The sequence below is a fragment of the Falco naumanni genome, chromosome 5, assembly GCF_017639655.2.
Source record: "Falco naumanni isolate bFalNau1 chromosome 5, bFalNau1.pat, whole genome shotgun sequence".
NCBI classification, from domain to species: Eukaryota; Metazoa; Chordata; class Aves; order Falconiformes; family Falconidae; genus Falco; species Falco naumanni.
The window spans coordinates 16,873,259-16,898,188 of record NC_054058.1 but is presented as its reverse complement, the minus strand read 5'-3'; the positions used below and the strand labels follow the sequence as shown (position 1 = coordinate 16,898,188).

Sequence of the window (24,930 nt, the reverse complement as noted above, 5' to 3'; positions counted from 1 at the left end):
GTTGTGTTTTTCACAGTCTAGGTTAGGCCAGGCTTAACAAGAACAAAGAGAGGTTTAACAGCAGGACTTAGGAAGAGTCAGCCCTGCAGGATGTCCTCTGCCTAAGGTGTAATGGGCCTAAGCTTCCTATAAACAGCACCTAAACCCTGGAGTCCCAGAAGAAACAGGGCTGGAAAGGACGAGCTTAACAGATGGTTTTTCAAAGGACTTTAATGTCAAGAAGTACTCCCCCCTCAACAAGATCCCTCAAAGGCTTTCTGAATGAACCCATAAGGTTTGACCCTTAAGCACTGTCAGGACGGAGGACAGTACATTGGAAACTCAGCGTAATTCATAAGGAACATCTTGTGTTCCTTAGTGACAACTTGTGCACTCTCATGACAACTATAACTGTGGATGAACTGCAAAACTTTCTTCATGGAGCCACAGCACTGTACCAAAAGCCATATAGAAAACAAGGTGTTGGTGCCGAGAAAAGCAAAGAAGATCTTGCACACTCTGAGTCAGTTAGCTGCCGTGTTCAAACATGTTAGACTTCCAAGATTCAGAAAATAGACATTAAACAATATCAATCACTTTCATTTAAGCATTCTCTAAAGGCACAAAGATAAGGACCATAAATGAGTTCTACGATCATTAGGAACCCAAGACATCAGGCAAGACAAAGGAGAAAGGAATCCCTGCTACTCCCATCCTATAGACATGAAATGACAGCACAGAAGATTGACCTGTAGGCAGGACAGCAGCATGGCAGACCAGAAACATCATCTCCTGAGCCCTTGCTCAGTGCCTCAGCTTTTGACACCTTCAGACAAAAATCTGAATAAAACATTACTCTGTCGATATAACAGTCTTCCAACAACTGAATCCCCAAAATTTCTATGTAATGACATTCATCCTGTATTCCAGCAGTATATCCTTCAAAGAGTTCAGCAGTTACTTGTTACTGTAGAGGTGCTTGTTACGGTACTGTAGCGAGAGCTGAGCTGCACACGGATGCAAGACTTCAGCCTGTTCTGTAGGCTGGAACAGAAGAGGCTCTTCAAACACAGACAACTTCTTCTGATACACAATTCAAATTATTCAGATCCCACTTTTTATACGGAGCCAAAAGGCAGCTGTTGGTTTGTTACTGAAGCCTGCTAGGTGGCTGCATTAAACCCTCAGTAATTCACAACCTTTGTAACCTGCAAACAATCGGTTTGAGATGTGTGAAACCAAACAACGGGCTTGACTACAAAAGGTCCCGGGCACCTGCAGCTTCTGTCAGACCACAGCACAGTGTGTTTTAAGATCACTCGCTTGCTGGTTTGTATAGGAGGCCAAAGTGCACCAGGCAAGACTCTTCTGATAAAGGCAGAATTTACTATATTATACCATTAAATTTTCAAGCTGTTTAAATACTGATCTAAATTATTATGCCAACATTCAAGCCACTGTACGATCCAAAAAGCTTTGGTAAACTTCAAAGGGTTTAATTCTTCAGGTGGACTGCAGACAATACCGCTTTGTGCCCTCCATTGTCATTCAGTACCTGGCAGGTACGACACGACTGCACTTCAGTTTTTCATATGTTGGTAGCATATAAATGACAAAGGAGTTCTCTGCACATGTATGATATGATTTTTATTTGTACAAGCTCCTCCCTGAACCCAATAACTATCTGGTTTATGCACAATGCCTCCAAGTAATTGTTGCACTGCCTCAGTAATTAAGTTGTAGTAGTTCACTGGTGCCTAAGAATAAATCACCAGAAAAGTCAAAATTATAATTACAGCCCTGGACTTTATGCATACCCCTTTGTATTCAGTAATTGCAGAATTAGGGTCTGAATGCAACAACGTTCATGGGGTTGCTTGTCAGTGAAGCCAGTGAAAGTTTTTCCACTTGCTGCAGGGGAAGCAAGGGCAGTTCCTCACCATGCCTCCACATGTAGCCAGCCTCAAAGACCAGCAGGTATTTAAGCCATTAAGATCTCACACTACAGTGCACAAAGCCACATTAAACAAGAATTGAATCTATCTAAAGCAATGCCTAGGAGTTAAGGTGTTCTTCTCAGCAGAGGCAGGGCAAAAAAGCAAAGGCAGCTTTCAACTCTTCTGTTAGCATTAGCCAGGATAGTGCACGATATCATGTGAAGTGGTCAAAGCACAAACTTGTACAGAGTCCTGCACCTATCTTCCTCTCCTTTGATTTTCCCCAATAATTTGGTGGGGTTAAATCTGTCCTTTCTCACCACATGCAAAGCCAGACATGGGTATCAGCATTCAAGTCAGTAACATCTTGCAGCAATTAATTCCATGTACAAAGTGGTACCTGTGTAAAAGTATTTACAAGCAGTTTCAAATATAGCGCCTCCCATTTCTGTTGTTTCAGCAACAAAAGGACAAGATCAACTTCTCCCAATCATTTGTATTCAGAAGTTGCCTAATATAAACAACTTCAAACTTCCCATGCAGCTTCCAATATTGCTCTGCTCCCTGGGCACTGGGCAGAAGCGGGGAAACAATAACTTGCAGTAATTCCCACTAACTCTTTCTACAGGGTAGAAAAGCAGACTTCATAGGGACTTTCACTGAAAGAAAAAACAGAATGAGTCTGCGAAGCACCACTGGGGACTTGATGCGGATTTGGGGAAATAGGAGGAAGGATGCAGTGATGGGCGGAGCAAGACTAAGAGATAGCAGTGTTAAATGATAAGGCAGGTATGTTGGCAGAAAAGACTACTGGTACCTAGGTTTACAGGTATGAATCATATATGCTGGATGAGTATTCATGTCCTACAAATTCCTCTGATTACCTAACACAGGCTAAAAGTAAACACACCAAAGGTTTCTAGGAACTCGCAGATGTAGCGCAAGGGTCAAGGAATAGTTGTATAGCTATAATCCTAGAAAAACTGTTCACAACAATGAGTTATTTTAAATTTACTACTGAGATACAGTTGCATTCTGGAAGAATAAAAAACAATTTAAGAAAAAAACAGGAAAGGAATGATGAAGGGTTTCATGAATTTTAGGGCTCTTTCATAATATAAGATGCTTTTTAGATTGTCCAAGAAAGCAGACACATAATACTCATTTATACTAGCCTTTTGCCCTCAATTAAAAAAAAAAAAATCAACCTGAAATGTCTTTTGTCTCTTCCTTCCAACAGAATTCAGCTTTTCATAGCAAATACTATTCAGCAAAACAATACCTAAACAGACCAGAAAAAACACACATGAAACAGACTCTCATATACAAAACTAGACATACATGTGTGTGAGTGACTTGTTAAAAAATGCAAGACCCAGCTACTGATGTCTAACTACCATAATGCGCAGGGGTGAGCAGAAGTCAGCTTGGTACTCTTTACACGTATGTAGAGTATTTTACTCCTCAAAAAGCTGAATAAACTAAGCTAGAGGCAATGTCTTTAAGATACTCAGCTGCTCAGCTTTTACCCTCTTAACGGCATCATCATTGCATAGATTTTCTGAGCAGCTTAAGGCCTGACAGCAGCAGGAAGAGGGGGCAATGTTGACAACAGACATCAGCAAGAAGAGCTGGACATTTTAATTGCCAGTGGAGCCAAGCAGTATCTTTGTTCAACATCAGCTCACAAATCAAGCTGAGGTTACATTCCAAAGACACATAACCTCAAGACTCCTTTATGAGCAAAGAACCAGCCCTTTGAGCAAAGGACCAGCCCTTAAAGCCTCCCTCCCTTTGCTCCTCAGACGTCCCTTCACACACACAATGTCCTTATCAGAAACACTCCTCCAGAGCACTTTCCACCCAACATGCTTCTTCCCTTCCTAACGGCGGCTCTCACCTACAAAGCCTCTCCCACGCTCCACACACCCCAGCACACAGTAACCACTCGGGAAGAGAGGTACTAGTCATATCACTAAGAAGCCAACCAGTAACAAACAATAGGTTATTAAAATTTTGCTGCCCTGGAAATCAAGCATCAAATACCTAAGTGCCAAAACAATCAGGTCCACCCAGTTCTTCTCCAAGTCCACCCATTTTTCATTTCATTGAGCCTCTTATCAGGCATTTAGGTCAGCCCACTTCTTGCTTGCTTCAAGCAGTCTCCTGCCAAAAGTCTACAGTCATCATACCTCACCCTTCCCAAAATGTGAGTTCATACTCCTTTTAGACTACCAGGCCTGATTCAAATGATTTACAGCTTTATGACTTAGCTCCACTGTATGAAATTTGTCCTTTTTCCTGTCTCTTTCCTTTCCAAGGCCGAATTTTTCATCATCATCTTTTCACGTCTGTGGTCTCTCTCCTACATTAACCCCAGCTTGCACAGAAAATAAAAAGACCCTCCTTGCACTTAAAGCAAGGGCTATTAAGTTTCTGTACCATTTAGGAAGGTTCCACATTAAAAATCCTTTTTGATAAATGGGAGGATTGCAATACATGATACATAAATAAGAACTGCACTACATGCCAATGAGGTGCAGGAGCACAGGAGACTAGAAAGTCTGACTCCTGCCTGCCTCAAACTTTAGCAACATTATTCTTTCCTTTCAGAACAAATTTTAATTGCTACAAACACAAAACAAGGCAGGTTGAAAGAAGCTATTGAATTAATACCTCTACTCTGGGGGAAAAAAATATTTCTATGCATCTAAAATATTCCAATCTTCTCAAAGTGTCTTAAACAGCAGACAAATTTCACCATAAACCATCCTCAACTTCAAACATGAATGTGGGTGCATTTTATCTGAGCTACACAGATCAGGAACACTCAGCTATTCTCACCATGCTGAAAAATGCTTGTGTAGGTCACTTTGAATCATATCGTCAAATGCCATGGAGACAGAGGGCAGAAAGCAAGATATCAAGCATATACTGGGAAACAAAACAACAGCATGGAAGTAGGCAGCTCCACATTTGCACTAACAATTGCATTAAGAATCAGCCCTCAATTTTTTTTTCCTTATCTGATAGTACATCCATATATTCCTGTAACCATACCTGCAGGCTGGCATGTCGGGGGGGGGGGGGGGGGGGGGGGGGGGGGCGGGGAAAGAAGTTTTTCCTGTTCAATTAAGCAATTCAGCTATAAATCCTGAATGTCACTTTGTTATTCTTTTGTACTGCATTATATTCAGTCATGATTTTAGCTTCAGAAACCTGTTCAGTAGAATTTGCTTATCCCTTTCTGTAGTTATATTTACATTTAAATCATGGTGCAAATTATAATAGAGTTGAAATGAATTAGTACAATAGAATAAAGTGTTATTTGGAGATTACAGTGGAGGGGAGAAAACATGCTTCTTAGATTTTAGTCTCAGTTTTGCAGTTTTCCTGGCCTGCATAATAGGTAAGTCATTTATGCACAAATGAAATGGTACTGAGCTTAGCTTGCGCATACTAATTTTTGCCAAGTAAATAACAGTCACAGTATTTCAAGATCCTCACGTCAATACAACATACATTAAGTCACTTTCCAGTGGCGCCAAACACACCTATTTTCCACCATCAAAAGGGGGCTTGGGAGGTGGCAATGGGAGGAGGTGTGCCAGCCCTCCCCACCCAGCTCATTCCCCAGTCACACAAAGTCCTGCTACGCTTCTCCGAAACGGTGGTGTTCTGCTCCCAGGCTTGTTTTGGCTTCAGCATGTCTCAGTACCTTTGAAAAACAAATTACATTCCCATAAAACCAAGGAAATGTCTGATTTTCTTCCTTTCTTTGGTGGCTGGCGGGTTTTTTTTGGTTTTGGGTTCGGGGTTGGTTTGTTTTTTTTTGAAAAGATGAAAAGTAAAACTCTACCATGCAAGTATGTTGTGATAGCTTAAAGGCATTTGATAGAAGAAAATCTTGCACATGAAAACATACTCTTTTGGACGAAATTTGTATTAAGACATTCTTTTAAAGCTAACACATGGAAAGGATAAAATGAGTATTAGGAAAGCTTTCTGAAAACAGTAGTGGCTTGCAGAACACAGACCTGCTAACAATATGTATCACTTGGGAGATTGAATAATTTTTCCATTACTAACATTTTCTCTCTTGGGTGAAATCTTGGTGCTCTCTAAACTTAATGACAAGATTTCCACTGATGTCTCTGAGGCCAAGATTCCACCCCAATGACCCTACCTTCCCAAAAGTGCACAGGATGGGGTGAAGTGTTTAAGTAAGAAGCACAAGTCAGCACCAAATGCATGGCTATACTGGAGACTCTTCAAAAGAAGGGAGCCCACCACTGCCACCACCAGCAAGCTCACCACTGCCAAATCAAGTTCACCTGGAGATGCAGTGGCACGTGCCATTCTGGTAGCCTCAGTTCAGCTCTGTAGAGCATAAGGTATCTAGCTCAAATCTATCATCTGAGATCCTTTTTCAGCCAAGACTGAGACAGGCACCTCCAGAGGGCAATAACAACCTACTCGAGGGCAAATGTGTGAAACAGGAGGATGAAACATCTTCTGGACACAGCCTTCCTCTCTCCTTTGTCTACTGGCTACATGTGTAACTGAGATGACTATGCTTTGCCCAAACACATTAAGTGAGACCCCCAACCATCTCAGGATGGAGGTACTAACATCCTGCAAGGTTTTCCTCCTAATTCAACCGCAATGCCTGGCAATTTTTCTCTGGCTAAGACACAGATGAGAAACCCAGGTGGACCTGCTTAAGATATTCCTCCCGCCCCTATCCACCTTCCCTCTGTGCACTCATCAGCAAAACAAGACTGATAATAACACTGCACTCTTGGAGGTGCACACTCACTGCCAGGTTTCAAACAACAAAGATTAAGATGTTATGTTAATGTATCTACAAAGAATACGCATCTCCAAGTCTGCAAAGTCTTCTGCTTAAAGATAGCCAGCATAACCCACAGTATATATTTGAGGATGAGGATTTTTATGCTGATGCAGTTTGTCTCAAAAGATTACAGCCACTGAGGTGCAGTGAAACAAAACCAGGAAAATCTCCCTTCAGTTTCAATTAAGCTCACTCAACAATTGCTCACAAAGACAGTTGTGAAGGGTCATTTTAGTTAATGGTACACAAGGTGAAGAAGGTAAAGAAAGCTGTATTAATTATTACAATTGTTAAAACTGGAAATTTATTCATTTCAAGCAAGACTTTGAAAAGTGGAACGTAGCAGAAGTGAACAAATGTATTCTAATACTGTAGTTCTTTGAGCATGTTATCATACATTAAAATCCACACACATCATCATCTGCTCATCAGCTGTTCAACAGTCTATTTGAAATATCATCCCACATAAAGTATTCATCTGAGGCTTTATATTCATGTTCTTCAGGGCAGAGGCCACATACCACAAACATCCATGATTTATCCTTGAAAATCCTTCATTTATTTTAGGAGCATCCGAGGTGTTCATCATCAAAGATTTTAAGTACAATCTCACTTCTGCAGCTCTCCTACTTAATCCTTACTCCAACTAGCTACACATTGAATGCAAATAGGGTAATAATAGTCTAGGGTTTTGCCCAACATAAACACGATGCTTAGAAATAAAAACAGAAAATCAAAATGTAGTATGTAACTCTACTTGCCTACACCTTACAGTTACCCATAATAGGCCTGGTCCTAAGCTCTCCCAATGTAAAAAAAGCATGGATGAAGTAGAAGGATGAAGTACTAGGTACGCTGATGTAACATACATTAGAAACACTGACACCGTGACCACTGTTAACTAAAAATGGGATTTTTAGGACTGTGCAAGCCTGTATCTTTACATGAATTTTACGCATGTAGTTGACTATTCAGCCCCTATCAGACTAAGTAGCTTAAATTTCTATGGTACATAGTGACTTCAGAAATTAGGTCCTATTAATAGCATTACTGGTTTTGAGACCAGTGGACACGCAGAAGTCATTGAGGGGTTACCTATTCAGCCAGAGACAGCAAAGCCAGCAGCAGAATTCTACTTCTAGCTTTCACCAGAATTTGTGCTTTTTGCACAGCTTTGTCCTTTGTCTATAGCTACATTGGACATATTTGTGAATGTCCTCTTGAAAGGACTGTTTTGAAGAACTGCATGCTAATGAAAGGAATCAGAAAGGCTGAACTTTCCACTGTTAACGCCATTTAATGAAAACAAAGAGAAAGGTTTACCCAGTAAAATACTGTTGAGAAATGCCAATATCTGTCCTGCGATCAAAAAGTGACGTCAACATCAAAAATGGTAATGAAGACATTCACACCTACACATTGAAACAGCAACATTTGTTGTATAAAGGAAGCATAAGCAAAAGGAGAGAATTAGGAAATTTACATTTGGCTGAAATAGCATAATGTAAAAATTCTGTTGTTTAAGTAGACAAACCAGCCTCATGATACTGTAAGGTCTCTAATGAACCTCAACAATTTCTGGGATAATAACATATATATAAACACATACATACACAAATTATCAGTCCTGCAAACGCAACTTGGAATCTAGATCCTGGAAATCAAAGCAAGTTATTTTTCCATCTTGTAACATAAACAGTAGTAATTCAGCTGACCAGTTGATGTCACACTATGTAAAATTGTGCATGGAAAATCTTTCTTAATCAAAATGCTGACGTTTTACACATTGTGCAGTGTTTATTTCACACAGCAATGGCAAATCATACCTGACCTTTTGCTAAAGTTAAAAAAAGTCCCCTTTTTCAGATAATGTAGATATCAAAATACTCTACCACCTTTGTTACATGTCAGGATACCAAAGAAAGCACCCATCTCATTTCAGAGGCCTTCAAATGGTGACAAGTCCTGAGCTAGCGTGAACATACAGAATTCCACAGAAGTTAGTCAAGCAGCACTCCTCTACAGCAACAATGCATCTGACCCAGTGTTTTTTATATTCTTTCTTTAGTGTACCTTCCTTTAGTTGCCCCAGAGCTGTCTTCCAGGCCTGCCAGCATTATTGTGTCACCACAACCATGCAACACAACCTGGGCCCCTACCAGGCACAGCGCCCTTCCACATGGCATGCCGTATACTGGCACCAGGGACAAACCTTTACATTAACATTAACGTTCCCCAACCACTTTCTTGCCGAGGCAGTGCTCTGGAAGTACAGTGCTGCCTGGTTTTGCTTTCAGATAAAAGGAGACAGCTCTCGGTTAACAGTGTAACCAACCATCAAGCTTGTACCCAACATGTAGTTCAGCTCCCAAAATCCTGTTGCTGGTTTCAGCATTTCAGCATTCTGCCTCCAGGGACAATGATGCTGTTTGCAAGAATTCACTGAACTGAGGTCTGCTCACCCTTTGATATGTGTCCAGCTCTCACGGACAGTAATGAGAATTATGCACAGTTAGGAAAGGATAAGAGAGGACTTCAACACGTGTCCCTGTTCTCTCAACAAAGGATTTTATTTTATTTATTTTCCTTTCGCAATGGTAAATGTTTATGAATTTTGCAGCTGGGCTAGGTATTTTTGCATATTCTCTTTGCTTTTCTGTTTCTTCTGCAGCAAGTTAAAAAACACTTTCCAAACAAAAACCAGCTGAAAAATTACAGTGGCTCTTATTTACTTGTTTTTAAACTGAGCAGAGCCAGTTTCCTACTGGGAGAGATCATTCTGGGAGCTGCTCCAGATTCTCTCAGAGCTTCTTCCCAGTCGCTGGGAGCAGCTCTCAGAGCTTTTTGCCACACCTACACCCAACCTGTACATGCTCGCTTAAGGGTTACACGTACCAGCACTAAGCAGCAACCTGAAGAGGAAGTGCTTGGGAATGCTCCTTCCACAGGGGAAGGAGCTGGGAATCAGGAGAGTCAAGAAACAGTAGCCATAAGCAAGATGGCAAAATAGTAGCTTCTGTGCAGGTCTACAGCCATGAAGGTAAAGGTAGAAAGAGAGCAAATGCATTGCTGTGCTACCTGAGTGTATCTTTCATAACCAGTATTTTAAAATGGGGAAATGCTGTAATAAGCAGGTTCGAATCTCAAAACTGTTTCAGACCACCTTTCCCAAACTGACTACCAAGCAGGCTGGCATCCCCTTTGGTTTTAATGGAGTGCGGCTATACTCACAACAGCAAGAGCGGCTATACTCACAACTCACAATGCCGAAGAATGCTCCCGGTATCTGAAGTCAAGCAGAACAGAAAAACCCACATCCACCTCAGCAGACCTCAGCGTTCAAGCCAGGGTGGCTGCATACACCCCGAGGAGCTTCCAGGAACCCTCCAGCTCCATCCCTGCACAAGGTCCAGGGACGGCATTAGTGCCAAAATCACACCAGGAAACACTCTTAGCAGTTTGCTGGTACAGACTATTGCATCTCACCATGCCAGAACACAAGAGTACATGTTTGTTTCTTAATACAGATGTACCAGAAAATTCTTTTAATTCTCTTGACCTAGTGCTTCCACCGGCACTCTCAGTACTTATGCTGTGCTGGGGCAGAATGGGATTTGTATCACCACATAAATATCAGAGTAAAGACCGGTGAACACCAAAAAGCAATGACAGGCTGTGCTGTCAGTTGTCCAAATGTTATATCACCTACTAAGGTGTGTCTTAACAGCAAATTCTGTTACAAAGAAAAAAGTTTGGCCTTTTATGTTAAGGCCCTCCAGTTCTGCAGCATTCTTTTCAGCTGAAGGAAACGCTTCCAGGTCTCCTTGTACGCTTTATCCTGACACCGTAACAGATGGAAAACACCTGCAAATAATCACTTTTTATTTAGAGAACTGTAGTCCTTTATCACTTACATACACTTACTGGGAATTAACTGGCAGGGAAACAAAGAAATCACTTCTAGAAAAGCCTGCACTTCAGCGATACGGTGAGTGGAAGAATGGCATCCACTTCCACTTCATTTTTCCTTTCAAGTGCATTACTGCTGCACACACACTTATTAACACTCACATTAAAATCCCATAAAATCCATGGGGTCTAAAGATGCAAACTACATTTTACCTGGGAAAAAGAAGCCTGGTTGTTCCTCCTGGATCAGCGAGTGGAAAGCACTGTTACTCTCAAACACAATCGAGGCACATACAATGCACCTTCTCCCTCCTGTGCTAAACTACGTATCTCTACAGCAAAGGCAAACCAGCTTGAGGGTTACAACTAACTTGTGCTGCAAAAGTTTCTCAAGTCAAAGCAACCAACTCTAGAACTGTGATGCTATCACACATTTTGTGGCAAATTTGTGATTTTTGGTATATTTTCTCTTGGTCTACTTCCTGATGCTGTATGAATATATATTAAAAAACCCTCTACTTTCATTGAGAAGGAAAAGAGCATGTGTTCCTTGCTGTCACCGCTGCCCAGAGAAACGTGAAAAATGGCCTCCAGCTCTGAAAGCTCAAAACCCAGAAGACCAAGAGAGCAAATCCCTGCATGATCACTTTTTTTAAAAACTCGCGATTTTTCAAACCCCTCTCTTTTGTTTGTGAGGGATCTGACTCATAATTTTCAGAGACAAACAGGAAGCACTGCAGACATCTCCAAGTGTTTCCTCTCCACCCTCCCACCTTGGCTTTTACTTAACTTCTGGACACTTTATTATTCCTATTGCTATACGTTAGCAATGAAACAGCACTGCTCTACACTGGCTCCAGCGTTCTAAGGTACATGAGACCGTCTTTTGCCCAAACCAAAGGGAAAGGCGCCTTTCCTCCCCTCGACAGGACAAAGTGAGGCTCTCACACAGCCCCCTCTGCACCAGCTGAGAAAGGGAAGCCCTTCCACCATGCTTCGCTCCACCGCAGCCACCGCAGCCTGCAGCGTGGCATCGGCAGCCCCTTCCCGGCTGCCAGCCAGGGCAGAAGCCGGCTGTCGGGAGGCCAGGCGCTGGACATGACCCCCCAGCACCTCCCCACCGGGGGGTCCCACCGAGTGGGACTCGGAGCAGAGAAACAGGATGAAGAAGTGTTAGAAGGTAACGTGTCAGGAAACCTTTTTTACCTCACTCAGTTTATTCACTGCTTCCTTTCATTGTATATATGGGGGAAAAAAATCATTTCCCCTTCTCCATCCACCACCAGTCCCGTCACGCTGCTGGGCCCGCAGCCGCTTCGCGCGGGCTGGCAGGAGGCACCGCGGAGGGAGGGTCCGGGAGCCCCGGCTGCAAAGGAGGAGCCCACCCGGGTTTTTAGCCTGCCCTGCTACAGCAAGCAGTTTTCAATGACCGTAGGCGCCCGACCCTCGAGAGGCCCTGAGCCAGCAGGCGGGTGGGGAAGCTGCAAAATCTGACCGGTGAGAAAGGCCAGTGATGGGACGGCGCCCTGACAGAGCTCCCTGACAGGCCTCAGGGGGACGAGGCACGGCAGGGCAGGGGTCCTGCCTGCTGCAGCGCGGGAGGAAAAGCAGTATGAGCAGGGACAGGAGAAAGGAAAGGACCTGTTCTGAAGAAGACCATGCAGCTACCGCAAGGAACTGGAGCAAGGTGAGAACGTGGTGGGGGGTGGAGCACACAGACATCGTCACTTACTCCTGCATGAACAGCTCTCGACCAGTGTGGTGGGGACCATGGAGGCATGCAATAGGAAGCCACCTGTTTCCCTTTTCAGAGATGTCAGCTCTCTGAGACTACTTTACTTTCTTAATGGGAAAATAAATAAATAAATAAATAAATAAATAAATAAATAAATAAATAAATAAATAAATAAATAAATAAAGGGAGATGCATTATAGTTAGCAGCTTTTCCCAGGAAGAATATGTTCCACCTTTCAGGGTACTTCATGTATTCCATCTCTTTGTGTCAGCGTACAGACTTAAATGCAATTACAGGCAAGCCTGAGATCCTGAGATTTATATCCATGCCACCCCGGTTACCACAGTGATTTTGACTGAAGAAGCAAGTCTGCCCTGCTACTGGACAGTGCCTTTGCAAGAGGAACCTGGACACAAGAAAAGCATACCAAAGTTCACATCTAGTTTAAAGTTAAACAAACTCATTGGTGTACACAACCCCCATTTAAAAAGCCCTGCTAAAGTCAATCTAATATTGCGCAATAATATTCAACACAGCAAAACTATTCTACCCTTTTCCTTAGCGCTCCACAACCCTTTCGGACACATTATCACAAGAAGTTAACCCACTGCCTGGCACATTAAGATTAAAAACCTGCTCACTGCCTTAGCCACAACTCCCTATTCATTTGTGCATTGTAAACACTACTACTCGGCTATAAGCTGATCTGAAAAGATAGTACGGCACCCCACCCAAAAATCAGCTCCATTTTTATCATCTTTCCAGATTTTATTACATAATCAAAAAGCCAATTGACTATCTCTGTGGTGCAGCTTTGTGTTCTTTCTCCAAGTCAAACAGCACCACATTGTCCGGGATAATCTCATTCACTCATAAACAAGCAGTCTGCTGTATTTTGATTAACACTTCCGTTTAAGAGGACATTGAGATGCTTCAGCCTGAGTGGCAGAAGGTCTGGCCTCCTGCTAAAAGAGACATGTTCTTCTCAAGCTTTTTCTCTGATTGGAAATCAGAGCTGCCAGCCTTGCTCCAAGTTCTTCTCTAAAGCAGAACTCTCTATTATTTTCTCATTTGACACATGGAAATAAAACAGCATGTGTTTAGGTGATGTCTGACACTGTTTTTGAGTTACAAGACTCATGGATCACAACATTCAATAAAAGGACCAAGTTGACCCAAATGCAGGAAGGGACAAAAGCAAACATTGCACTAGTTCATTCATTTCATGTTACAACCTTTCAGACTCTGACTGTCTCTAAGCAACAGTCAACTCCGTTAGCACAAATAATCTACTAAACTGTTCAAGTAGATGAACTCATATTGCTTAGAGAGGGCTAAGAAGCACTCATATAAACTGTTTGGATGGTGAACAGAGATATGCAGCCACTGATAAAAAACAGCTTGCAGAGTAAACGTGTATCCACAGCCTCAGTGGTTTGAAAAACTATTCACGAAGTCAAAAGGCACAATAATCTCTGATACAGCAGTTTACCCATAATTTCTTCCATCAGTATAGTGCCCTAAATAAGACATCAGAAGCTACTTGCTCTTCTGTGATCGATTAAGATATAAGCTGATATTGGTTTAACCTAAATGGTTAATCGTTCTCAGAAAAATGGAAAGCAGAGACAAGGATTTATTCCGCTGCATGTATGTGCTGCTTGCTATTCTGGCAACTTAAAAGGAGTACAAGTCGTTCCTGCACCTCACAATGTGCAGTTTATCTGGTTGGTCTGCAGCTTTGTGTTAGCAATTATGTAGACTGGAAGTGAGTTTGAGCCTTTGTTGTTTCTTTTTTCTAATCTTCAATCTGAAGAGGCTTTAGAACATTTTTTTTATTTTGACCTTTCAAGTTTAATTTTTTTTCTAGGAAACAAGCACCGAAAATAACTATTTGTTTGTATATAAAGCTCTGTGTTTATACAAAAGAAAACCTTGTATCTAACTTGTCATCCTGAAATTAGAAAAAAGTATCACAGCACTTATACTCACCAAAATTGTATGTAAGTTCCTGCCAACTAAGTTTGTACAGATCTTGTCATAGCTATGGAGCACATTTTTGACTGGCATTTGGATCAGATTCTCTGCTGACTTACTCTGGCAATGCAGTGCCCAGAAACACTTGACTAGCAAGTGCTCAATTCACCATCTGCAAGGGATTGCACAAACATCCCACTTCCCCCTCCTCTCAACACACGGTAGCAGAGGTGGCAGAAGTGAAATAAGACTTCCTAGCTCCCCCAGCAATCCCCTCTGGCCAAGACCCCTGTGAAAGCAGTTACTTTTGTATTAGGGCTAATATGAATCAGAAATACAGATGCACAGAAATTCATCTGGCCCCTCAGATGCCTGTTTAGGGTGGGAACATCAGCCTCCAAAATGAAAACCCATCATCTCCAGAACAGTGAGCCACTAATCAGCTGGGGTACCGTTGAAGCCCTGTCTATTGTCTCTCCTTGGAGAGTTCAGCCTTTACAGAAAAGATTTCAAGTAATTTACATCTAATACTGTCATAAAGAACCTGTCAGCGTCTCCCAGGCAATCCTCAGTCCCTTCACATGTACTGTCTATCCTGAAAGATCCTACCTTCAATCTAGAGACTGGGTAGTGGTGGAGTTACCAGCCTCCTGAGATAAATCCCTAACCTGGGCAAAGACCAGAGCATCCTCTTCCTGCAAACTAACAGAAAACCAAAGCTCATTGGCATCCCAAGACTCAGAATCACTTAATTTTTCAAACTACCCTAGAAGCAGAAACTGTGCATAACAAGATAGACTCTTTAGTGATAACAGATAATCACTTGTTATCTACTGTTTGGGTTGTGTGGACCCCTTACTGCTCAAATTTTCTCTTCAACATCCTCCCACCAACCACACAAAATGCAAGTGCTGTGGCAAAATCAGCGTCAGTGGTGCAAAAGATACCCTGAAGCACACCACTGCCAGCACAAACTGTTCTTTCAGGATTCCAGAGCTCTGTAATGAGGACAACATGGGCTTCTTGCTCCTCCACAACTACACAGTACACTAAATGCTGGAAAAGAGGAACCACAGTGAACCACCTCAGGCTGCAGAGACCAGAGACCAGGACCAAACACCACATGGAAAGAGCTACCACATGGGAAGAGCTACCAGCATACTTCACTGAATGCATAGGAAAACAGTCCTCCCTCTTCTCCTTTTCAACTAAACTAAATAACCTACCTAATTTCACTCAGAAGGATTCAGTGCCATTTTACATGGAGAAGGACCAAGAACTCATAAAAGACATCTAAGGTCCAGCTTCACCAGTCCTTAAAAACAAGCTCTCAGATCTGATCCCTCAAACTACCATCACATAAAAGCATCCTGTTCTTGAGCAAAACCAGCCAGAACTTCCAACAGAAATTCCAAAACTCCTTCAAACGGTAACATCATTCACCAACCTAGATACCCACAGCCAAGGTGCAAAGACCGTTCTGACAGTATTTGAAGATACCTGAAGACATTTCACCACTCAGGCAAGTCTTGGAATATAGCATCTTTGGTATTCCCAGAGGAATTAAGTGATCGGAAAGAAAAGCTGACAAGATACTTCCAGTCCTTTCAGGCTAAAGACAAAAAATGCTTCTAGTTCTTCTATGACCTCTGCTAAACTGAGATAATAGATGAAAAGCAGCTGCTGAAAAAATGCTTTCTTTCACCCCAGCCTGCTGGAAATCTTCATTTTCTGGTCTTGACATGAACTTGGTCTCTTTAGTCCACGCACTTGCCACTACAAACTAGACTATTATAACACATGTATCTCAACCACATGCAAAAAGGAGGCACAAAGTGCAATTGAGACTCATTTCTCCTTGATTCATTATGTCTTGCTCACATTCAGTCAATTCCTGGACTCCATATGCTTTCCTGTAAAAATGTGTCCAAGAGATCTTCCTGTTCCCAAACAGGCTTAAACAAGATTTTCCTGTCTAGAATTTGATCTTCTGCACAGTCCACATCAACCCAAATTTCTTTATTATAAAGGATATTTGCTTTATATTGAAACAAAATAACTTCTGGAGTATAATTCATATTCTCATCCACTCCTGTTTTAAGTCCCTCAAAGGCAATGGAATACAGTGCTCTAATTTCCTTGCATCTATAAAATAAGGCAGTAAAAGGTATGAGTCCATAATGATCCTTTCTACCACACCCATCAGACTGTGGACACGCTGAGACAGTGCTTCTTTTAGGGAAGCCTACAGCCTCCAAGATGTAGCGAAATTTGAACTTTTCCTCTGATCCATAGATGGCTTACTCTTGACTCTAAATCTACAAAAATCATTCAGCAAAATCTCTTTTATTTCCAGTGCCCTTTGGTTCCTGACTTCACAAGTGTCAGGCGATTTTGTGAAGTCAGTCATGACTATGTGAATGGACAGTCATAACTATCAATTCTCTGGCAGAAAAAAAACTAAACTCTTCAGCAACATGCTCCACTGATACCGCCACAAGATACTGTTGCACTGAGGTCCTCTCTCTTATCTATCTTGCAAACATCAATTTCCTGCACCATTTTCCACATCCTGCTTAACATTTCACCAAATTGTATTTTTTTCAAATCAACTGTGACTCTTGTAGCCCTCACAATTTCAGCAGTTTCAAAGCCACGATACAATTTCTGACCAAATATAATGTCCTATGTACTATCTCATTTCTAAACTCCAAGCTTGCCTGATATGACCAGAAAACCTTGATCTTGCCACTCTGAGGGGATGCTACAATTTAAGATGATTGCAAGAGCCAGTTACGTTCCCAAATGTCCTCCTGAGAGTTTTTGTCTGCTCTGAGGTCCAGTCAGGGAACAATACATTCTTCAAGGGGATGATTCAGAAGGTTTTGCATCTTATGAGAAGCAAAGAAAAAGTGATCTCTTTTTGAGTACAGCCATTCCTTGGAATAATCCTTTAATCTTCTGCCTAAGGCAGTATCTGCAACTAGCCTCCAAAGAGTTCTTTTGGGTGAGGCTCCAAGGTCTCCCTGCTGCTCCCAGATCTGTGAATGCCTGTGAAAGCACAGCCCTATTAACTCCTACAACCAAATGTTAAGCTATTCTCCAGAAGACTCAGCATAGGCCTGACCATGTATTTCTTCCTTAGATGATTTAGAATGAAAGTGTCTGAAATTTTAAGCACCAACAGGGATTCTTTCCAAGTAGTTCAGAAATTTTATCACACTTTATCACATTCTAAACTCCCCTTTGTCTTCTCATACCTGTATTTCCACACCTGGATAACTGATTTGTAAAATAACTGATCTGCAAGATCATTTCTAATGATCAAGTCAAGTCTCTGCTGAGGCTCTATATTTTGTGGAAAAACAGATCAGGACCACAGCACATATATATTTGACGTTCCCATTGACCCACTTTGCTGTTTGAGAGTGGGTACATTGCCTGCTCATTTCCCAAACTTGTCCAGACAGTTTTTAATTGCTGCCCATAAAAGGTTTCACTTTCACATGCAAATCATCATTCAAAGTACCCACTAGGAAACCTCTTTGCTTTGACTCCTAATGCACCCAGTTCTTTTTTCAGATAACATTTTTGTTATTGCTTTAATTCTACCTGCAAGGCTTCCAGTTCTTGTACCAGAAATCATATCAATTCTCTCTGGTCTTTTCTGAGGCTGCAGGTTTTTTCTGTGATTGTTTCTTGTACCATGGCTCCACAAGAACATCAGTCACAAACTCCCATTTTGGAAGTTGGATCCGTCTCATGATACCACGTTATCGTTGGTCATAAGTAATGATATCAGTTCTGGAGACTTAAGGGCTGCTTCCACTAAAAGAAAAGTTTGAGATTGTGTCAGGTATTTTCTTTATCATTTATTCAGAAAGAATTTATAAATTCTTGTTTTCCTGGACACCGGAGAAATCAAACAGCAGGAGTTTATTTTATTACAGTTTGCAGAGAGAACAGCACTCTCATAGCACACACTCGTTTTTATTGTCCTTGGGTCAGCGTATCACGTTTCCTCTGGCTGTGGCTGAGTTTTTGTCCTATGTTCTCTGCACTTCTGCTCACTTAGGCCTGTATAGCTTGTCTTCTCGATTATGAATTTCTTTCCAAGAAGGTTCTTGGGTAACATGACTCAGCTTTTATTTAGGCTTTACCAAGTGTATGTGCTTTGGGTGGTGACTTCTATTGCTTAAGCTATCTGGTTGCAGAAAGGACAAAGGATTTTATCTTGCACTTCCATTACAAAGAACAGTAATTATACTTACCAGTGTCAATGAGGTTCCACCCAATGTATGAGCATGACAATAATGCCAGCAAGTGTAAAACTCTTCTCAGCACATTTGTTTTTAATAATAAATATCATTCTGCATCTTTAGATACATACTTCTAAAAAAAGTTTGACACATGGAAATTTTAATTAACTAGTTTTGTCACAACTGTCTTACTCCCAGGCTTATCATGAGATATACCAATATAAAACAATTTGTGCAACTTAGCAATAAACATGCTACCGGATCAACATTTATAAAAAGAGCACTGGCCAAGAACTTGGGAGTCTTTGGTTATATTCCACGACTTGTCAACGACCTTGTGCAAATCACTCCTCTGCTTGTATCCCACCCCTTATTACAGTATTTCCCTTCAAATATACGTTAGGTCCATGGTTGAAAACTCAAACCTGCGCTCTCCCAGCTCTACTCAAGTAAAATGATTCTATTAAGAGCAGCGTAATCACAGCAACCAGTTTAATCTGCCACAGAAAGGAAATCGACCAGATGAAACAGTCCTGTGGACCAGCAATTTAACTTCACCAGCTAATGCACAGTACAGCTTTAAATGAGGTGTTCCAATAGAACTGAACTTTACAAGTAATAGTTTCACTGTATCCTAGATATTACATGGGGCAGGGGGAATACAGTAATTGGTCATTACATTCACTGGCAGAAAAACCTGTTCAACTACAAAAGTTAATACAGACAAGATTTATTGCCTGCCAGGTCCTGACCTTGCTTTGTTTTTGCAAGAGGAGCAACTGCTAACACAGACTGAGCACACCTCTAACCCAAATCCTGCAGCTGCCCAGGGTCCACAGCAGTGCCCTCTCTGAAGAGTGAGATGCCTGCCTCTGAATGGTTTCATGATCAAATCCTAATCCATCTTTTACTAGTCCTGAAGACCTACTCAAGAAAGTAGGAATCTTAACTTGGATCCTCTTTAACAGGGTCTTTTAAAAAATTGCCCCTTGACATATTTGCAGTTTAAGTTTACAGCTTTGCAGGTGTAGGACCTACATCTCAGACCACCTGTACAGGAAATAACATCATGGAACTCTGTCACTATTTTGTTAGTTACTTTTTCTCAGTAAAAAGAACATATAATATATAACAAGCTATCACCTACAGCCTTACACAAATGTATTACTTCCTCACCACCAACAACAAAAAAATCCACTAAATTTTCTGTATGCTATTTAGTACTTTTATCATTTAAAAGCAAGGATTGTTTCTTCTGTATTCTAATATTTTTTATACATAACATGCTACGATGACAGCAATGATATATAAGGATACCTACAAAGATATTTGAAAATCTTACTTGAAACTTGGACTTCGTATATTCACTGAAATAGTCAGCTTTACTGTTCTTACAGCAATACTAAAATCTAAAATATTTATTACATGAGTTCATTACTTATAAAACCTGTTTTACAGTAAAGCTTGACTTACTAAATTCTATCTTTAACCTGAAAAGCATTACAGACATTGCCCTACTTGTATTTAACATCTGCAAGACTGATGTAAAACCTTACTTTAGAATGATGGAATTCCACAAAATTCTCCACTTAACCCTGACTTTTCAGCTCTCTGCAAAGAGTCAAACTCACTGGGCCCTGTTTTTATAATTTGGAATAGGAGTGAAGTCTACAGACTAGCACCCTAACAAGTGGTAGATGGCAAGAAGACAGTGTATTCAGCTGAAATTGAGTCTACCGCAGCAAAAGGCAATAACCTATGTTGGAAATTGTCCAAGATATCAAAGTAAATACTACTAATAGGCAATTAACCTTTTTCACTCAATGCAGTTTGCTAGTTTGCTGTTTGGGTTTTTTTTTTTAATTGAAGGAATATTTAAAAAAAATGTTTTAGGTAGCCTTAAAGCTATTATTATTTGTTTGGAAGAATGGAACTTTAATAATGCATTTAAACATTTTTCACCACTCATAACTGTACAAACATCTGCTCTTAGTGTTTCCAAAACTGATATAGACTCTTTCCCAATACATTATGTGTTTCCTCTCTTTATTTATTTTTTCTGAACAACAAAAAAAATATTAGCCCGATTGAAAAGATGACTGAGAATATTTTAGCAAAGCACACTACTGTTTAAGTTATCTGGAACAACTAGGAAGCCCATCAGAAATCTAAGCCCAGCTACCTTTAAAATGAGATCAACAAGGTCACACAAAAACACTGTTTCCAGTTTCAGGTACTCACATACCATTAGTTAGGCCCCCCACTTGAAAGCAGGTGCTCTGACTTTAAGTTAGTAAAAGAAAATCACTACTAAACTCAGGGAATTTCTTACACACATTTCCTTTGTTACCATTGCTGATTTCAAGCTTTTCTCCACATCTGTGTGGAAGAAGCTGAGGATATCGAAAATTCATGGAGCCCTGGGAGCTGGGACTTTACAAATAACCTCAGGTATTGCAAGTACAAAACCACACTGCTCACGTTCAACTTAGCTGCCCTCTGAAGCTGCCTAGTTACTATTTCCACACCACAGTGCTCAAGATGATAGAACTACACAAAATTTCACAGGCATCAGGAAGCACGCACACACTGGAGCCGGGCAAAATCCCCCACACTGAAATGAAACATATCCTGCAGCGGTGGCTGGGGATGCCTCGGTGGCTTGTGCCTGCTGCTGCTCCAGTTTTCATCCAAAGCACCCTCAGGAAGCAGGCAAGCAGCTGCACGGCTCCAAGCCTCCTGTGCCTGGCCTGGCTCTACTCTGCACACAGCAATACCAGCACAAGTTTACGCTGAACTTTTAACTGTGTGCAGTAGGTATTAAAATCTGGGGCTTACCACAAGTTTAAGCAGTTGTTTTCCTAATCCTGTGACTGCATGCTTTCAGCTGCCCCTGCGACATTGATTAACTTGTACTGTTAAGTGCAGGGGGAAAAAAAAGCTGTTTGAAATTCAAACGAGTCTTTAAAAAAAAATCAAGATAAGAAGCCTAGGCATTGGATCATAACAAGTTTCTGTGTTTTGAGATTCATATAAAAAGCCTTGTTTCAGGGTTTGTTTGTTGATTTTTCAAATTATGCTACTTTTTATCTGCCAGAGGTCAAAGAACAAAAACTCGATTACTGTTTTCATACCAATTCTTTGTACAGAGAAGAGCTTAACTTACAGCATCAAATGATAGCAACCACACTTGGATGTGCTCTTCTAGCCGCCTTCTGCCAAGTAATTTCATATAAATTCCAACTTCATGCTTTCACTCATGTAGCAGCAACAACATGAAGGGGCATTTTAAATGAACTGTCCAAAATGTATTATCTACAAAGATTATTAAATTATCACAATTCATTATATATAACCTTATTTGTTACAAAAGCATTGAGCGTTACATGTGCTTAGCAAGTCAGCCATACATTGAAAACAATAGTACAGGACCAGATCACTAAGGACTGTTGTGCTTTTACGGAAAGAATTGCATAAGGTACCACAGGCAGTATTTAAAATGCTATTTCTTTCTGAGGAACTGACTTTGTAACTTGGACATTCTCTTGGAGAAGGTGGTATTACGCATTTTCCTAACAATACCAAAAACCCTAGGGAAAAGATATCAAATATTCAATTGTTTGAGACCACACTACCCTCAGCACAGGCCTTCACCATTTGAAATATCAAAGTAAACAGCAGCAGTGAGAAGCTGACTTATTCCATGTGAAGTAATCTGAAAAGAAGACAGACAGTTTGGCAGTAGCTTTCATAGCTTTTTCTGTCAGTAGGGGACTGCAGATCCCCCAGCAACTGTGCATCTTCCGTTCCTCTTCAGCCTTACCTCCCTTCTAACACATGGTGCTTTTTAGACCACGCACATCAGTTACTGCCCCACCACACACACACCCCCTTACCTCTTTCCACGCACCCCTGCTCTGCTGATTTCTCTATTGCCTTACCCTACGTTCACCACAAACCTCTCTGCACCCACCTCCCCCCTGTACCATTCATCATCCAGGGGCCATTGAGGGAGCACTGACAGGACAGGGGAGACTTGTTTTCTTTTCTGCAACCTATAGCATCCCCGTGGTCACTCATCAGCCCGCAGAAGTAATGGCAAGGATGACCCTGCTCAGATGATGTGATGTACCTGTGAAGCCCAAGAAGGGTTGGTGCAGCTTCAGCACAGGCAGCATCTCAAGTTGCCAAACTCCAAAATGTTCCTGCTGGCGCAAAAGGACCCTCCAGACTAGAGGCACTGAAGGCAAGGTACAGAGCAACAGGAAATGGGGAAAAAGCCCTCATGGGCATGGTTTGCAAAATCTGCCCCCAGTTTATAATGACAATTCACTTAGCCTGCTAAATCAAAAGGTAAACCTGAGCAGAAGAACCAGCACTGCAGGTGCTCTGGACAGGGCGGTTCATTCTCAGGTACGCTGCAGGACAGTGCTGCAGTGCTCACATGGACAGCCCCAGGCGGCCCAGCCTGGTCAACGCTTTAGAGTCCTCTTTCCTTTATTATTAAGCAATAAATAAGAACAGGTTTAAAATCACATGCTTTGGACAATGCTTTGATTCTATTCAACAGAATCCAAAAAAATGCAAACAAATGAGTGTAAGAGGTAGACAAAGATTCAGGCACAGACAGCTCAAAAAACAGTGCTAGAGCAACAAGACTACTCCTGACACAATCTTTTGGCTACCACAGCCAAAATAGCCCCCCGAAACCTCAAGTGATACCTAATACAAGACTGGAATAACAATTACACTTTAAGCCTGTGTTTTCTCTGTCTTCTGCTTTCCCTGTTTAACCCCGGGTTTCCAATTTTGCAATCAAAACCTTGCTAGAATGTCATTTCTTTGTTTGTTTGTTTCATATTTAAACTGAACTGAGGCAGTAAAAACTGGAAGTATCTTTACTTCTCCAGAGAGAGGGAACACAAGCTGGACAACTGAAGCTTTCCTGTGCTGCCCAGAAAAAGGAGCTGGAAACCCTGGGAAATGGGATTCACCTCCCACACAGCTGCAGTGTGCAGTCAGGTTGGGGTCTCTTGGTGCCCAGTGCCAGCAGAGAGGAGAAGCTGCCCCTGGCAGGTAACACCCAGTGCCCTCTGGCAAGAGGCAGGTACCAAGACAGCCCATGCAGTTGCAGGGGTCTGAATGAAATCCTTCTTCAACTCACTGCTGTCAAAACCTGGGCAAATTTCAAAGAGGCAGAGAAGGACAAGTCCTCCATGCTGGAGGAGAAGTGGGTTTGGAGACAGACCTGCAGCTCAGGGAGGCTCTCAATACACAGCTGCAAGATCCTCCCCTTTTTAAAAAAAAAAAAAACAGGGATAACCGATGCACTTTTGCTCATCCTGTTCTCAGAAATACCATTGTACTTGAAACTTTCCACACAAAAACATTCAGCCCCAGGCACGTACCTTGTGTCCAAAAAGTCAAAGTTTAGCATCATTAAACACAGCTGAAACAAGGACCTATGTCAGGAAGTGCCTACACATCTACATAGCTGTGGAACTATTGATTCAAGTAATTAGATGGAATCAGATTTACAAATAACAAATGCAGGTTTAAAAGAATCAGTCATAAGGAGGTTTATATCCTTAATATAATTAAAATATGCATCAATGAATTTGTGACAAAACAACACAGACAAGGGAAAAAGTAAAATCCTGCACTACCATTTATTCTCCTTTCTCCACTTTTTCCATAAATATCCCTAATCAAGTATATCAAAGTCACATGAACTTCACCAGTCTCCCTTGCAAGAAGTAACAGACCTTTCAAAGCAAGCAGAAACCAGACTTCCAAGTGCATAAAATACACGTGCAGAGGACATGGCTTTGTGGTACAGCTGAACAAACAGGCTCACACTTCAGCCAAGCAGCAGCAGGAGCCAGCACTGTTAACAAAGAAGGGCAGCGGGTTTCAAACACCTTGCCATGCCGTAAAACACCCGACTGAGCAAAGGTTCACGTGCTTCTTAGGAGATAATGTTCCAAGCTGGGGGAGTCAAAGACTGATCTGACTCTTTCTTCTGCAGCAGTTTTAAAATACAGGATAACATTGATTTCTATTGAGTCCCAGAACCGTGTCAAGATTGTTCAGTTAATCTCCTCATTATGTAAAAGGAAGTTAAATCAGTCATGCAAGTTGAACAATCTCCCCTCTCTTTCCTGACTACTCCCCACGTTACCCATAGCCCAGCTGAGAACTACAGAAGTTGTAATAGCCACACCACATGTCTCAATTCAAAATTCGAGTCCTCTCTCATTCCCATTACTACCACACAG

General features: G+C 41.6%; 1 protein-coding gene across 7 annotated transcripts in view; it reads right to left on the bottom strand.

Moving 5' to 3' along the window:
* The window catches only part of ITPR2 (inositol 1,4,5-trisphosphate receptor type 2), a 268,891-nt gene that overhangs the window by 237,891 nt on the left and 6,070 nt on the right, over positions 1-24,930 (bottom strand). Inside the window, exon 1 of one of the 7 annotated variants that reach the window (XM_040594008.1) lies at positions 18,006-18,024. The exons of 5 other annotated variants lie outside the window; for them this stretch is intronic. The gene's annotated coding sequence lies outside the window, so the exon portion shown is untranslated. Of the gene's footprint in view, positions 1-16,098; positions 16,105-18,005; positions 18,025-24,930 lie in introns of those variants that run through there. One more of the 7 variants, XM_040594007.1, reaches the window with a different exon arrangement.